The sequence below is a fragment of the Phacochoerus africanus genome, chromosome 2 (assembly GCF_016906955.1).
Source record: "Phacochoerus africanus isolate WHEZ1 chromosome 2, ROS_Pafr_v1, whole genome shotgun sequence".
Taxonomy (NCBI): domain Eukaryota; kingdom Metazoa; phylum Chordata; class Mammalia; order Artiodactyla; family Suidae; genus Phacochoerus; species Phacochoerus africanus.
Genome location: NC_062545.1, coordinates 3958182 through 3975508, shown reverse-complemented (window position 1 = coordinate 3975508; position 17327 = coordinate 3958182).

The following is a 17327-nucleotide window of genomic DNA, read 5'->3' as shown; positions in this document are numbered from 1 at the left end:
GTGGCTTGTTCTGAGGGAAGGACATTGAAAGCAAAGCTCTCAGGAATATTCAGCAGCCATGCCTTTCTCTGGAGGGGGCCATTTTGGGAAAATCTGGCCCCACCCGTCAGTCAGCTGCTGAGAAGCCCCAGGGCAAACAACAATCCAGGTGGGATCACAGACCCACCCCTCAGTAAACAGGCTGCCTAAAGACCCCTCAGGCACACAGCTGCCTCTAATCCCATCCAGAGACTAAGCCCCACCCACCAGAGGGATTAGAATCGGCTCCTCCTACCAGGGGGCAGGCATCAGCCCCTCCCATCAGGAAGCCTACAGCAAGCCCCCATACTGAATTCAGCCACAAGGGGGGCAGACACCAGAAGTAAGAGAGGCTACAACTCTATTATCTATAAAAATGTCACCACACCAAAAACCTATAAAAATGAAAAGACAGAGAACTATAACCCAGATGAGGTAGAAAGGAAAAACCCCAGAAAATCAGCTAAGTGAGGAGGAGATTCTCAGCTTCCAGGAAAAAGACTTTAGACTGTTGATGCAAAACATTGGAAATAAACTGGAGGCAAAGATGGATAATTTACAGGAAACACTGAGCAAAGAGATACAAGATATAAAACTTAAACAAGAAGAGATGCAAAATACAATAACTGAAATACAAAATTCACTAGAAGCAGCTAATAGCAGAATACAGGAGGCAGAAGAACGAATAAGTGAGGTGGAGGACAGATTAGTGGAAATTACGGATGCGGAACAGAAAAGAGAAAAAAGACTGAAAACGAATGAAGAGAGTCTCAGAGAACTCTGGGACAACGTGAAATGCACCAACATCTGTATTATAGGGGCGCCAGAAGGAGAGGAGAGAGAGGAGACAGAAGAAATATTCCAAGAGATAATAGCCGAAAACTTCCCTAACATGGGGAAGCAATCACTCACTCAAATCCAGGAAGCACAACAAGTACCATATGTAGTAGAAGTCTTCAATAGGTTAATTTAAATGGAAAAACAATTCATTTGTAACACATGAAAAAAAACCTGTCTGTTTTCTAAAGTGTCTTAAACTTTCTAATGTGTGTATAATTACTAATCAAAATATTTCCTTCTTTATGGAAAATAAAAATATAAAGAATTTAAAGTAATAATTATCCAATGAATATCTGTGATCTTTTTTTATTTTCTGGACAATGATAAGACATTAAGTTAAAGAGCTACTTGAGAATAAATCCATTCCTATATATTGCTTAAGATTGTTTAATAGCCACTCTTACAATACTGTTTGTGCTTTATTCTTCACTTCCTCAGAAGTTCTGAAATTGGGACAAAAATGGAGGTTTAGTTTATTCCTTATTTATTGTTATAATACTTTATTTTCAAAACTGGTTAATGACTTCATTTTCTCACCATCAAAGATTTTCTGAAAACCCATAAACAAAGGAGTGGAATCTGCTTTAGCAAGAATAGGTACCTGCACCAGAGACTGCATAGACAAGGTCTGGGAGTCACTAGTGAGTCCTTGGTTCCTCAGGCAGCAGCAACAACACAGTGGGAGTGGCCAATGCAAAGACCACTTGTTGACCTTTTTTTAAATACATCTTTTAAATTAAAGTACAGTTGACTTACAATGGTGTGCCAATTTCTGATATATAGCATAGTGACCCAGGCAGGAGATTGGATGTAATTTCCTGTACTGTACAGTAGCATGACATTGCTTACCCACCTCCTAGAATAATGATAATAAAAGCAAAAATAAACCAGTGGGACTTAATTAACTCAGAAACTTTTGCACAGCAAAGGAATTTTTTTTTAATGAAAAGACAACCCACAGAATGGGAGAAAAATCTTTGCAAATGATGCAACTGATAAGGGCCTAATCTCCAAAACACACAGCTCATACAACTCAACAACAAAAGAATAAACAACGCAAACAAAAAATGAGCAGAAGACCTAAACAGACCTTAGGTTTTTGACCTGATACACCAAGAAAGATTTCAGCTGAAGCATCCTGCCCACAATCCCTATCTGTACATAGCATGAGCTGATTTTTTGAATGTCTTATGTCCTATTTCTTTTTTTGTTTGTTTTCATCTTCTTGAAATGAATGTACTAAATAACATTTGTGTTTTTTTTAATTTTTTAATTTTTAGTTATTTTTATTTCCCCAATACATGATTTTTTTTCTACTGTACAGCATGGTGACCCAGCTACACATACATGTATAAATTCTATTTCCTCACATTATCATGTTCCATCATAAGTGACCAGACATAGTTCCCAGTGCTACATGGCAGGATCTCCTTGCTAATCCACTCCAAAGGCAATAGCCTGCACCTACTAACCCCAAGCTCCCAATCCATCCCAGTCCCTCCCCCACCTTGGCAACCAAAAGTATATTCTCTAAGTCCATGATTTTCTTTTCTGTGGTAAGTTTCATTTGTGCTGTATATTAGATTCCAGATATGTGATATCATATGGTATTTGTCTTTCTCTTTCTGACTTACTTCACTGAGGATGAGAGTCTCCATCTATGTTGATGCAAATGGCATTATTTTGTTCTTTTTTATGGCTGAGTAGTATTTCATTGTGTATATATACCACTTCTTCCTAACCCAATCATCTGTCACTGGACATTTGGGTTGTTTCCATGTCTTGGCTATTGTGAACAGTGCTGCAATGAACACACGGGTACATGTGTCTTTTTTAAGGAAAGTTTTGTCCGGATATATGCCCGGGTGTGGGAATGCTGATTCATATGGTAGTTCCATGTATAGATTTCTAAGGTACCTCCATACTGTTTTCCACAGTGGTTGAACCAGCTTACATTCCCACCAACAGTGCAGGAGGGTTCCCTTTTCTCAACACCCCCTCCAGCATTTGTTAAATAACAATTGTTTAGGAAAATACCCAATTTCATTCAGATTAGGGTTTTGTTTTGCAATAAAATTATGTTGTCAATAGATTATTGCAACTCACTGAAGAAAACTGTTGCAAATTAATTACAAGTGATCTTCAAATTATTCATTTTTACAATTTTAAAATGTCTCCACACATCCTAGCTTTGCCTAAAATACACCAAATCACCTTCTTTATTCCATCTACTTTATCAGAACATTGATGGAGATCAATGTTTCCCATTGTATCCATATGGTCTCCATGATGTCCAGGCTGATTGAAGCCACCATTACATTGTGAAAGGTATTTCTCTATTTATTACAACATTGTATGACATCTTAAAGCTTTCCAGAATTCACAAAACTTACACAATCCTGTTAAACTTCTTTCATGCTTTAAAATCCTCTATATGACTTATGTGGAAATATGCATGGCAAGGCTTATGACTTTTCAGCATTCACCTCTTTCAGTCACTCTGTCTCTTTCAAATTGTCTTTTGATTCAAAGCTTTCACTAAGCCTAACAATTTCCCTGCTTCCCTGAGAGATCATGCCACTATTTTAGAAGATATTTTCTTTTAATAATGTAGAGAAGACGTTATAGATAATGCAAAACATGTCTAAAAATGAGGAGAACTAGCTGTATTTTAATATAAACAAATGCAAAGCCATGACCTTGATTCATTGTATATCTTCCCATCAAGACTTATACACATCTTAAAATTCCCCTGATCTGAGTATGCATATTTGTCATAGTGAGTGTTCAATTCATATGGTAAACTCTGGGGAAAAAATACATTATTATATTGCAATTCAAATGATGAGTTCAAATAATACAGGCATCTTGCATTATATATTCTGTTAACATGGCCATCATAGTCTTTATACTAATTATGAATTGGGTTCATTTAATTTACATTTTTTGGTAATACATGAATGGAAACTATAAAAATAAAAAGAACAGAATTCACTCTATGTCACAAAGATTACCTATAATTTAATAAACAATCTAGACATATAAACATTTGTGTATGTATATAAAATTTGAATTACATATTATATAAAATCAGAATCTGAGATGAAAGATGCAATCATGAAATTGTAACATTTTCAAAATGTTCACTGGAAGCATAATTCGTACAGAGATGGAACTATCATGATGCTACAAGAACCTGATCTTCTCTAAACTAAAAATGACCAAGATGGATATAGTTAGGATGCCTTCATCTATGCCATCTTCTTTGACTAGCTCATTCTCTTATCTGTGTCACATTCATGTGCCTCTCACACTACTCATGCCCTACTGACTCATGTCTTACTTTTGCTGGGGTGGGGGTGGATACATAACTGAAATTCATGGTCCAATTAGATAGTTTTAATTTTCCATTTATAAAACGCATGTTATTTGTTCCTCTTTATCATTGTTGTTGTTGTTATTATTATTATTATTATTATTTACTTTTCAGGGCTACATGTGCAGCATATGGAATTTCCAAGAGGTTGAATCAGAGCTGCAGGTACTGGCCTACACCACAGCCAGAGCAATGTGGGATCTGAGCAGCGTCTGCAATGTGCACCACAGCTCACGGCAATGCAGACTCCTTAAACCACTGGAGCAAGGCTGGGGATTCAACCCACAGCCTTATAGATACTAACTGGGTTCCTCACTGCTGAGCCACAATGGTAACTGCTATTTGCTCCTATTTAAAAAGTTATATAAGAGTGATCAAAAGCAAGAATTTGACCCTCAACCCCAAGACATACACCAGCGTGACTTTGGCTAAGTGCACTAAGATCACTCTATCTCAGATCACCAACTGCCAAATGGGTTTTACACCAGCTCTCAAGATCAAATGAGATATACCCTGCACATAAAATGTTTGTGCAAATCCTGGCTCATAGAAGGCAATAAACATTACAAGAGTTCTTGTGAGGGTTCTTAATATTACAAGGAACTTTGCCTTTGATTTCATTTGGGTTGCTTTCTATGTTCATGCATACATTTCAAAACTGTCTGACACACCTGACTGCTAGAGTGGCTGCTCCTTTCTGCTCCCTTGGGAGGCAATGCTTTATAGAAAGCCCTGATTATTGAGGCGGAAACAACTTCGGTGTGTCTTTCCAGTATGGCATAGTTGCTCCATACATCATACCACAAAAAATTTAATTTTTTCAAATAAAAGTTTATGGCCAATGTATGCATCTAAGATGAGGGATTTAAGTTTGTAGATTAATAGGAGATCAATTTGAAGTAGACACAGGATATTAAGATAAAAAGATGAGATCCCCACTATACAGAAAGTAAGATAAAACTCAGAAAAAGTGGAGTTCCCACTGTGGGTCAGTGGGTTAATGATCCAGTGTTGTCTCTGAGGAGGCCCAGGTTTGATCCCAAGCCTGGTACAGTGGACTAAGGATCTGGCGTTAACAGCTGTGGCATAAATCACAGCTGTGGCTCCAATTCGATCCCTGGCCCAGGAACTTCCATATGCCGGGTGTGGCTGAAAAGAAAAAACAAACCCCACAAAACTCATAAAAAGTAAGGCAACCTTTTCAGCAGGTTTTAAGGTGACCTTGATATAATACTTCCCCATTACAAGTACTGTGTGTGTGTGTGTGTGTGTGTGTGTAAAACATGGCTTGTGCTTCAAGTGATTATTAAATCTATGTGTTTTTTCATGATATGTTTTGATAATATTTAGTTATAATGTGACATAATATTGCTATACATACTATATGTGATTATAAACTATGCTGGTCATATTGAGAACATGGATTTACTTGAATTATAAGTGACATAGAAACTTGCCCAGACATTCTCAGGAGACATTTTAAGCCAAGCTGGCACAAGAGAACAGACCTCAACATTGCCACAGCCTCGGCGTTTGGGGCACTGGTGGGAGGCCAACAGGGACAAAAGTTGTGGTTGCAAATCCTTTTTTTTTTTCTTATTTTACTCAAAAATATGACACTTCAGAAGCCTCAGATCCCTTGTCTCAATTAGGCTTCTCAAGAGTGCGTGGATGTAGAATGTTTGTTATCAATCGATAGCGAGGGTGGAAATTTTGAACTCTTTTGCGAATGAGGGATGATTGGACATTGTCATCTGAGCAGAGTTTACATGCCTGAAGAAAGAAGCACCAGGCATGGAGTTCCCGTCGTGGCGCAGTGGTTAACGAATCCGACTAGGAACCATGAGGTTGCGGGTTCGGTCCCTGCCCTTGCTCAGTGGGTTAACGATCCGGCGTTGCTGTGACCTGTGGTGTAGGTTGCAGACGCGGCTTGGATCGCGCGTTGCTGTGGCTCTGGCGTAGGCCGGTGGCTACAGCTCCGATTGGACCCCTAGCCTGGGAACCTCCATGTGCCGCGGGCGCGGCCCAAGAAATAGCAAAAAGACAAAAAAAAAAAAAAAGCACCAGGCAGTAGAATTGATGAGTGAATGGATTGTTCTTCCATTCTCTCCTGCACTGCTAGACGTCCGTCTCGTGGTCTTAAGCAAGTGCCTTGGAACACTAAATGGTGTCTGCGAATCTGTCTAAAAATGTTCCTCTCTAAAATTTTAAGGAAAGCCAAGCCACCATTCTTTTTCTCGAGGAGTTATATTCTGTTATACAGGTGGGAAAATTTCCATCTGGCAAAAGGTGTTTCAACTGATTAGTTATTGGCAATTTCAGCTATTTACTATTTCATTAACATACCATGTTAAGTTTATCTGTAATTTTAATTACAAATTGATTAGGAAAAATATGCATCCTGCGTCTTTGTATTATTTGTATTAAAATATATGAACAATTTAGGGGATAATTCTTTCTAAAGCAATTCCCTTGTTTAAATTAGGCCATAAAATTGGATTACTTAATAGCAATGCAATAAAGCTGGACTGTTTTATAATCTTTAGGTACTTGCACATAGAATATTATATCTGATTCCCAAGGTAACTCTCTAAGATAAGTATGTCAGCTATTGTTACCCCAGATCCATAAAAGCAGACACTAAAGAAGAGAAATCAAGTCATTTCCTTTTTAAGTTAGTGGCATTCGAATGGCTAGAACCTAAATTTTGAGGTTCTTTCAAGAATGGCTCTGTCTATTCCAGTGCTTTGCTTACACTTGATTCAGCTATAACATACTTTGTAAAAAATGTTCCACTGATGTTGCTCAAACTTGATTGCATATTGATGTTATCAGGAAGCTTTTAAATTATGCTTGGGCTACACACACACACACACGCATGCACAGATAACATGAGGTGTTTATTCAACATTGGAAATCATCATCAATAAACATACATAAATTATTATGAAAATTCAAAAGACTCCAGTAGACAAATGGAGCAGTCTGAACTCTGCTTGATTTTGTTCAAAGTTTTAGTATACACATGCTTACTTTATTCTTAACCATTTTTGTTGTTAAATTTTAATACATGTGTTACTAGTGGATTTTTTGAAAATTTTTGCAATGAAATGTTAGTAACTTTGAGATAACCAACACTATTTTGATGATACATATTATGAGACAATAGCTATATCTAGATGTTTCTATTCCTTTATGCTCTTACAATTATACCTAAATAAAGGTACTCGAATATAAAATTTAAGTCTTCTGTATTTGTGCCTTTTCCCCTGTAGGGTCTTCTAATTTCTGAAAGATGTATGTTATAAATTTACCCTGTAAGTAAAGGAGCCATATTCTCCTTGAACCTTATCAGTTTTTGTTTCATATATGTCAAAGCTATATTTTAGGTGCCTAAAATTCATGACTGTTGAATCTGGAGGCATTGCACCATTCGACAGCGTAAACTTCCCTCGTCGTACACAATTTTCACCTTGAATTATTTTTTGTTGTTTATTACCATTGTAAATGTGCTAGCATTTGGCCAGTACCTTTTACCAATTCCTTTATTTATGGATTCTATGTCACTGAGATTTTGATGTGCTTCATTTGGAAGGACTTTTCTGAGAATCTATCTTTAGCAAATGACTTTAATCCACTCATATTTATTGTTATTATACATACGTATATATATGTAGATATTCTTGCTGTATGTTTTATATGATCTATTGACTAAGTTTTACGTTTGTTTACTTTCCCCCTATTAAATGATATTTGTTGGAGTTGTCAAGATTTCTATCACCCATTTTATAGGTAAACAGTTATCATTATACAATCCACCTTAATTTTGGGAGGTTACATTGAAAATCTTAGCATTTCCTTAAAACTTTAAATTTCTAACAGTATTGAGTTAATCAAGAGATATACCTTCACATGTTTTCCACCATTTTAGGTTCCTTCATCATTTCTTCTAAGATGAGAAAATGTACAATTTTGGTCAATAATGTAATTTATTAATTTTAAATCTTACTTTTTATTCAATTTTTATTTTATTATTTTCTTTCCTATTATTGATGCCATTAGTGATATCTGTTCTTCCAGAGTAATTTACTGTTCTTGCAAAAATATGTCTTCCACGGGTTTTTTTTTTGAAAAATAATCTACATAAAGCAAAATGACTATCTTTTCATGTCTAAAAATGTTACATCACTCTCACATAGATAAGAGCCTGGATGAGGCTTATTATCTCACATTTTAAAGGTATTTCTCTATTCTGTATTTACATCTATTCTTACTGACAGGATGCCTAATGACAATCTGACTGTTATTTATTCATAGGTGATCTATAATTTTATTTTTGGAGAGCTTAAGGATTTTTTTTTTGAATACTTAATGCTTGAAAATTTTCTCTGTAGTGTCTAGGGATACTCATGTACGTGTGTGTGTGTGTGTTCACTTAAGCAGTTCCTTAGCTTATTTTTTGCACTGCTTATTTGATGGATTCTTTCGGGCTCATCCTCTGTGTTATCTTTAACTTCTAATAGATGATCTTAATTTTCGTTTTTTAAGTCTTCATCTTTGTGACTATTATCAGTTTATTACTTCTCAGCTCTAACTCCATCCTTCACTGCACATTTTGGAAAAAATATGTAGTTGTGTTCTTTTTAATTTTTTTTAATTAAAGTATAGTTGATTTACTATACCTGGGTTCTTCTAATATTTTTTCTTTGCTAGCTTGCAGATGCTATCCTTGGTCAGTAGAGAGCAGAGACATTGAAGGAGGAAGGGCTTATCTCCTTCTGGTTCTGGGCTGCCTCTCTGTCCGTCTCCTGATGTATGTGTGCAGTTTCCTTCAGTACCAGGGGGCTAGCAGCACCTGGCATCTTCTCATGGCTGCTTCTGCCAGCATCCCTCAGGAACTTGGTAGCTGGGTGCCATCTGCAAGGCACCTCCTGGCACCACTCTTTGCACATGGCCCTCAAGCCTCTTTCAGTGGTGTTCAGAGATTGGGCACCTCCTTGCACCTCATTTTCATTGCACTCCCTCTCCAGTGTTACGCCAATGTCAGTATGCCCCTCTCTTAGACATCCCCCCAGGGATCTTCTGGGAAGTTTTCAGAGAGTTTTGGGGCATGGCATCGCCTGCCCGTGGATCCCCAGGATTCCAGAAGCATGTCTGCAGAGTCCCACCGTAGCACACCTATAGAACTTCTCCAGCACCCACTCTCTACAGCAGCACCCTCACAGTGAGGTCCAGGTCTCAGCCCTGGTGGAGGCAGTCTTGATTTTCGTGCTTAGCCTTGGGCATGGTAGCTGCTACATATACTAGTCTTTTATCCCTTACTGGCCTATACACAGTTATTTCAATTTCCTGTTAATAATACCTTATGGTATGATCTCCATGTACATTTTACTTTTGGGGTTTTCTCTCCTTATTGGATCCTCACTAATACTGAATAAGTATCAGAGGCTGTCCCATGTGATTGATCAAATAGAGGGAATTTCAGAATTGGTTTGGCCATGGTCTTAGGATGAATGCAGAGTTCTTTGGGAAATAGGAAGCTAGTAGTCCATGGTACACACTGGCATCATAATTAATCAAGTTATCACCTAAGGTTAATTGTGATAGAGAGACAGCCTCAGAAAATGCCTTAGGTCCCCAAGCGGCTGCAACACTTGACTGTCATGGCTATTTTAGTGATGACTATTAAAAGGGTGGGATGCATTCTTCTGCGTGCACTTGGGTGACTGCAAATAGAATATGACAAACTCAGACTTCCGGGTATTAGCTTGAGTAAAGGTCTGAGAGCCAACAAGTTTCTAAAAGTATCTCTTATTAATTCTATCCAAATGGCTGATGCTGCTGAAGTCAAACACAACATTTAATAACATGAGTGGCTAAAGTGCAACAGCAGCTAACTTCAGTCTTGCCAATGTCCATCTTTGGTGGAATAGGAATACATGTTTGAACCTGAGTAAATTGACTATACTGTATTTTCAAGACATACTGTCTCTTTTGCCAGTAGAAGCAGTTGGCCCTTCGTGTCTGAAGCCCCTGTGGTAACTTCCCTTGGGCAGGCAACGTAAGAGAATGGTAGCCAGGAGCTCAGCATCCTAGCAGGTGTTTGGATTGGACAGTGTCAGGCCAAAGAGGGAGGAAGACAATACTAGATAAGGCTGAATTCACTCTTAGGGACACGCCTGCAGGATGTTCTGGACACATCCCATTCCTTCATTCAGCTGAGGTGCTTGACTGGAACTTGTACTCAGCAGTGAGTTTAATGAGGTTGAGACAGCCAGAGCTTGCTGGTGCAATGTGCAAGAAGGAATCCAAAGGGATACAGGAATAAAATTGTGAGTCAGCTACGTACTGCTTTAAGAGATAAACCCTAAATATAAGGACACAAAATGGTTGAAAGTTTACAAAATGGAAAACAAAAGATACACCATGCAAATGGTAATCAAAAGAAAGTTTAAATACTTGTACTGATATCAATCACACTAGACTTTCAAGCAGGAATTATCTCCAGTGATTAAAAGGGTCTCGCAAAATGATGTAATGGTCGTTTTACTAGGAAAATATAACTACCGACACAAGTAAACTTAAATCTTCTGTAAGAATTGTGTACTTTCATTCAGTAATTTCCTAGCTTTATGTATTTTCACATTCTATTAGAATTACACATAAAGCTAGGAAACTATTGGATTAAAATTACACACAATTTATAGCAGAAGATTTAAACTTACTTGTGTTAGTAATTTGCAAAACCAGCAGACAGATATTAATTAGGAAGAGTATTAAATATCTGAATAACACAGTTACCAAATGTGTCCTAATTGACATGTGTACTGTGGCACAAGGTCTACTCAGGTAGACTTAGAACGCTTTCCAAAAGTGACTGTATGTTAGACTACAAAGCTGTTTTCAACAAATTCCAAAGTTTTTCAGGGGATTGAAATGATTTAAGAAGTGATTATAAGAAGGCAATCACCATAAGAAAAACTAAAGTGACTGTAAGGGAAATAAACAAAAATGCTTACTGAAATAGGATGTACCCTAAAATGTGATATGATTTCGAACAATTGACCTACCTTACTATTTGAAATGTTTTTCAGTGATTAGTCTGGAGGTGAAACATAATTCTAGCATAATGTATATCTTGGAATTGAGAAAAATTATATAACCATTATTCTGTAAATCCTGTTTTATGGGTTTTCAATTTTAAGAGTTAAGCTATGGATAAGACTAAAACAACTATGGTTATAAGACTAAAAGCTAACTTTCACAACATAAAAACAAACCATAACTAATAAAAATGTAACAATGGCATGAGGGAGCAAAATAAAGAAAGGTTAGGGATATTGATATTTCCTCAGTATAAATATTAGAAAAAAGTTTTAAAATATATTTAAATATTAAAACAAAGTATAGAAAAGCTAAAGTAATATCAATAACATTGGTTAGATAAAGATAATAAATGTTAATTCAATCTTGATTTTAATACAAGCTGTTTATTGTATTTATTTATTTACTTATTTATTTTTTGTCTTTTTGCCTTTTCTAGCGCTGCACCCGCGGCATATGGAGGTTCCCCGGCTAGGGGTTGAATCGGAGCTGTAGCCACCAGCCTACACCATGGTGACAGCAACGCAGGATCCGAGCTATGTCTGCGAACTACTCCACCGCTCACAGCAACACTGGATCCTTAACCCACTGAGCAAGGCCAGGGATCAAACCTGCAACCTCATGGTTCCTAGTCAGATTAGTTAACCACTGAGCCACGACGGGAACTCCCCAAGCTGTTTATTGTCGTTGCAGAAGAAACTACCAGAAGTAGCCCAGAAGAACCCAGTAATGTGACTAGAGCCTAAAAGGGATAAAGGAAAAGATAGTTTCTCAGCATCCGAGGCACGGTGGTTGCCTGGTTTGTTCCCTTGTGTGACACTCTGGTATAGCAACTCTAAAATGAATTTAAAGGAAGACAGCGATGGAAGTCAGATAAGTGATGACTTCTGAGCGTTGGTGGGTATTGATTAAGAAGCAACATGAGGGAGCTCTCTGTAATGACAGAAGAGCTCTCTATATTCATGCGGTTGGCGTATATATAGGTCTACACACATATGTCATTGAGTCGAATACAAGGTTTGTTCATTTTACGTCATGTAAATTACCTTGTAGTGAGTAAAAAAGCAGGGAAAATAGCTTGTGCTTTAAGCGTTGATTTGATTCCTTGTATATAGGCCACTCCACAGATGTGTAATATTGCTAACACAAATAATTGTTTGTAGAGTCTGGTCTGTATCAAACCAGAAACACCTAACATTATCAGTATTGGATCAGTCAGGGTTCATTCTGATATAAAATCTATACTACATCAGAATGTAAAACCAACAGAAATCTATAAGCAGTGACTTGACAAAATATCTTGCTCACCTCCCTTCCTGGTATAACCATAGTTTCAGTGGTCTTGGATTTACATTTTTGATATTTTCTTCACCCTGCCTCCCCCAAGTCATGGTCACAAATGGCTGTCTTAGCTCTTAACATTGCTTCTATTGTCAGTTCAAGAAGAGGAGAAAAGATTCATTAAGTCTATTTACTCTATTAAAAAATTGAAAGTATTTATTAAATCCCTAGAATACATTTCCCCATACAAAGGTTGGTAAGCAAGCAGGACTTTTCAGCTCTTGCGATAAGAGACAGCAAGGGAGGTGGAATTAGGAATAGCTACTCCATTACCAAATGTGCTGTACCAGGCACAGTAGGATGTTTATTTATATGGTATAATCTTTTTCTTACCAATGAATAGCACCTAATCTACCTACTCGTGGAATTTCAAATTGCTGGTAGATAGGAGCCATGCCATGTAGTTTATTTTTCTCTAGAACATGTAAATAAAAAAACTTTCTACACATTTGATTAACTAATCCTCATCAAGACAGTTTTTCACATGAGACTGAGAACTCAATTAGACCTGTCAGCCACACTCCAAGCCTGAATGAGTCTAAAAGCCCTAACAACAGCTCTGCTCTACGTAGTGAGGTGACCCAGGACACTGGTACCCAGCCTTGCCGAGCTCAAGCATCGCTATTATCAAAGAACATTTAAACTCCTTTTTTCCTTAGCATTATATATTGAGTATATCCCCAAATATTTATAATGTGCCAAAATCAATAAGGAAAAAATATAGCCAAGTATTAAAAAGTGGTTATATCTGGTACAAAAAAAAAAAATACTAAGCACAGCTTTCACAATTAGATGACATCGGAGTTTATTTTCAATGCTGCAATTTCGTGGGGAAAAAAAGTTCGAATTTTCCTTTAAATAGGAAAAATGTAAACTGTAGTCTGGCACTCTTGGTGTTCTCACTTTTCAGTTTTGGGGACCTGACTTCAAGAAATATAATGCCTTCTGTCAAGTAAAAAATGCATTCTGACCTTTTATTTTCTACATTAGGAAATGGACTGACTGAAGAGAAAATTAAATGTGACATGCTTAAGAAGGGAACATGAAAGTTCTACTCAAGCAGGAACATGGTCTGTCTCTAACTTACTATCTGGCATTGAATTGAGAATTCTTCTGATTCTACCTTCTGCACAGAACAGATTTTAATACTGACTGTGTTTCTTCATTAAATGTATCAGAAATGTAGCATACTATCAATTTAAGAGATGCATGTAATTAAAAAGGATGAATTCTAAGGGTGGGCTAGGTAAGTTCCCACAGTATTAGAACGTACTGGGACACTTTGCAGCAGTCAGACCTTGCCATCAATAAGTGCCCAATATTTTTTGATTCATGGTAGGTCACCTTCCCTCTAGGCTATACTCAGGATATGTAGGCAAAGTAGGTCATAATGAGATCAATCAACTCATTTCAGTTTTGTTAATTAACACCCTTTACAGGGGTGAGTGGGACTTTGAGGGTGGCTGACACTGATCCTGAAGATGAGGGTCACCAAGGGCACGCCTCTGCGTTTCACATGGCAGACTCGATCTCGAGTCGTAGCACTTTTAGGAGATGGTCTGAGGGAGCTGCATTCGCTCCAACTGTCTTCTGCTTATGGGTCTGATCTTGAAATACATATTAAGCTGCTGGGATCGTTCCTCTGAATGTAATACAATGAAGTTTTTTTCAATTAATGAATATCTCACTCTTGAATTATTAAATAGTTGCTCTTAGTCAATTAACTAAGTGTTACTAGTCCTACTCATCTTGTGTGAAACTCAGGATTCCAGATAAGTCAGGTGATTCAGGATGGCGTCACAGCGGCCAATGTGGTCTTCCATAGCAGTTGTTTTGAAACATTGGCCATAGGATAGCCAATCTTCATGTGATAAATCATAAGAGTTACTTTAGATTAGAAATTTATTTGTTAACATCCATCGAAAGACTTTACGGGGACAGAAAGAGCAACCGATAGAGACAAGACCCTCTGGGATATAACCCTTACATCCTACTGACAGACTCTTTACAAGGAGACCACTGATGGGGGTGGGTAAATAGGAGTTTGAGGTTAACATACATATGAAATAGATAACAACCAAGACCTGCTGTAGACAACAGAGAACGCTACTCAATATTCTGTAATAACCTATATGGGACAATAACCTGAAAAAGAATGGATATATGTATATGTACAACTGAATCATGTTGCGGTAACCTGAAGCTAAAAAACGTTGTAAATCAACTATATTCCAATAATTTTTTAAAAAAAGAATGCAAAGTTCCCATTGTGGTTCAGTGGTTATGAACCTGACTAGTATCCATGGGGACGTGGGTTGGATCCCTGGCCTTGCTCAGTGGGTTAAGGATCTGGCATTGCTTTAAGCTGTGGTGTAGGTCACAGATGAGGCTTGGATCTCATATTCCTGTGGCAGTGGTGTAGGCCAGTGGCTACTACTCTGAATAGACCTCTAGCATGGGAAACTCCATATGCCATGGGTGTGGCCCTAAAAAGACATAATAATAATAATAATAATAATAAAAGAACGAGGTCCCTGAGCTAAGAGACTCACATGCTCTTTGCTGGAGGACCCAACTCAGTGCTGCTTAGTGCTGTTCCGGGCAGATGCTGCCAGAGGCCCCGTGGGAGCAGAGGGCACCTTCCCACTCACACGTGTCCTGCAGCCTGTTGCTGGAGCATAGATACAGCTCCCGTGAAGAAGCCTCCTTCCTGGACTTCTCCTTGGAGTGGTTTGTTACCGCATTTTCTGGTTCTACAACTTTGACTAACTTATGCACGAATTGTGTGCAATAAACTAAGATTTGAGAATGGAATATTGGTTACTTTTGTACATCTCCAATCTCTTGATTCACACCTGACCCCATGGCTGGGCCCTGTGACAGAACAAAAGGATTTCAAAATTACTGCAGAACAAAAAACTTAGATCAGAAACCTAAAAAGTTGCATTAACGTTTTAGAAGCCACAAAACAGAGCCTTCTGTTGGTATATATGCCTAGTGTTGATGTATAATAAATTGCTATAGAGAACAATCTTTTTGTATTGGTTTCTAAAATCCAATAGTAGCTTTACTGACTTAGGAGTTTTCTAAATCAATTGATTTTATTTTATTATTTATTTATTTTTGTCTTTTTGCTATTTCTTGGGCCGCTCCCGCGGCACATGGAGATTCCCAGGCTAGGGATCTAATCGGAGCCGTAGCCACCAGCCTACGCCAGAGCCACAGCAACGCGCGATCCGAGCCGTGTCTGCGACCTGCACCACAGCTCACGGCAACGCCGGATCGTCAACCCACTGAGCAAGGGCAGGGACCGAACCCGCAACCTCATGGTTCCTATTCGGATTCGTTAACCACTGCGCCACGACGGGAACTCCTAAATCAATTGATTTTAGATTGAGAGCAGGTTTTTGATTTAGGAGTTTTCTAGCCTTTTCAGACTGTCCTTCCGTAGAATAGATAAAACAGCACTCTACTTGTTGAATCACTAATGGCTCCTGGTTCCAAAATTCTGCATGTAAATGTCATGCCTGTATTCAAATTTGTGAAGTTAATGAGAAGCCCTTTGCTCCAGGAATTCATCTTCTGAAATATTTCAGAATTAAACCAAAGTCTAAAATAGTGAAAAAAATAAAATTGCCTAAGAAAAGGCTTCTAATAAATGTTAAATATAATGCAATTCCAAGGCAGGTAGTATAGGGGTTGTAAACAGTTAAATATTATTAGAGAGTGATTTTTAAAGCTGTTTATTTAAGCAGAATATACTACATTTATGAGATAACTATTTATTATTTTCTATTGAGGTAAACTTGACATATAACATTATGCTGGTTTCAGGTGTTGTACAATGTAATGATTAAAGATCTGTATATGTTGTGAAATTATCTCCACAGTCCGTAAACTAACACTTGTCGTTATCAATAGTTACAGATATTTTTTGTGAGTGTGTGATGAGTGCTTTCAACATCTACTTTCATGGCAACTTTCAAAATACACAATGCAGCATTTCTAACTATAGTCACCATGCTGTATCTCCATAACTTAACTATTTTATAACTGGAAGCGACTCCCTTTTGAACCTCTCCCCCTCTGTCTCATACCCTCCATGCCTTCAGTCTGGTACCTGCAAATTTGGTGGTGGCGATGGTGGTGGTTTTCAATTCCACATATAAGTGGGATCAGAGGGTACTGTGATTCTCTGACTTATTTCTCTGACCATAACACCCTCCAGACTCACCCATGTTGTTTCGCATGGCAAAATAATCATTCTTTTTATGGCTGAATAATATTCCACTGATTCCATTGATGGATGAATGGATGAACAGGATATAAAATACAGAAATCTTACAAATCAAAACACAGTTCATATTTACAAAATGAGTTTTTTATTTTTCTAGGTTTTTGGCTTTACAGAGGTATTCATAGCTTAAAACGAGGAAAAGCAGAATGCACAAGCAACTTAGTTTAGTTATTCTATGCTAATACTATAATATTCTATTAGAAATATTTCATTCAATGAGGCATAATTTTGATATTTATTCCTCTAATGGCTACATAATGTCATTAATTTGTTTTTTGATAGACCTTATTTTTTAGAGCAGTTCTAGTTCACAGAAAAATTGAACAGAAGGTACAGAGGTTTCCCACATAC